Source organism: Colobus angolensis, unplaced genomic scaffold (assembly GCF_000951035.1).
Source record: "Colobus angolensis palliatus isolate OR3802 unplaced genomic scaffold, Cang.pa_1.0 Scaffold264, whole genome shotgun sequence".
NCBI lineage: Eukaryota > Metazoa > Chordata > Mammalia > Primates > Cercopithecidae > Colobus > Colobus angolensis.
Window position 1 is genome coordinate 437,260 of NW_012115866.1, and position 800 is coordinate 438,059.

At 39.2% G+C, this 800-nt stretch overlaps 1 protein-coding gene across 1 annotated transcript in view; it reads right to left on the reverse strand.

Annotated features, from left to right (window-relative positions):
- Window positions 1–800, reverse strand: part of IQGAP1 (IQ motif containing GTPase activating protein 1) — a 128,339-nt gene that overhangs the window by 79,911 nt on the left and 47,628 nt on the right. The window lies entirely within an intron of this gene.

Genomic DNA, 800 nt, shown 5'->3' on the forward strand with positions numbered 1-800 from the left:
CCAGGATGGTCTCGATCTCCCGACCTCGTGATCCGCCCGTCTCGGCCTCCCAAAGTGCTGGGATTACAGGCTTGAGCCACCGCGCCCGGCCACCTCACTTTTTTAAATTAAATTTTCCTTTGGTTAGAAAAATTTGAACTCTACAGGAAAGTATAAGGAAAATAAAGACCACCCTTAATCCCATCACACAGAAACGAAAACCGTTTTATCTCCTTACAAATTTTTCCCAAGAACACTCACTTTATTTTCACACAAAAATAGTGATCTGATCTTAGCTAGAACACAAACTCTTATAACCTTCAACTGTTTTTCCCTACTTAATACATCAAAGGCCCTTTATTTGGGTTGATATCCTTTTTAATGGCAGTAGTATTTGGCTGTAACACAATTAATACCCCTTGTGAAGAAACATGTACTTTGCTATCAATTTTTTCTATCATAATAAATGCTAAAAAATCCTTATTTATACATTTTTTTGGTGCTTTCTGATTATTTATTTGGGATAACTTCCGAGAAGCAGAATTCTTAGGTCAAAGGATATAAATAGAAAGAAAAAAACAGAGAACAAAAGAAAGAATGAAATCAATCAATCCATTCATGTCTCTAAGAGTGACAATACAATGTAGCAATTATAGATTCAGGCAGGAGTGGGATGACAATTTCACTGAAAGCAACACTAAATAAACTCCTGAGGCTGGGCGCGATGTCTCAAGCCTGTAATACCAGCACTTTGGGAGGCCGAGACGGGCGGATCACGAGGTCAGGAGATCGAGACCATCCTGGCTAACACGGTGAAACCC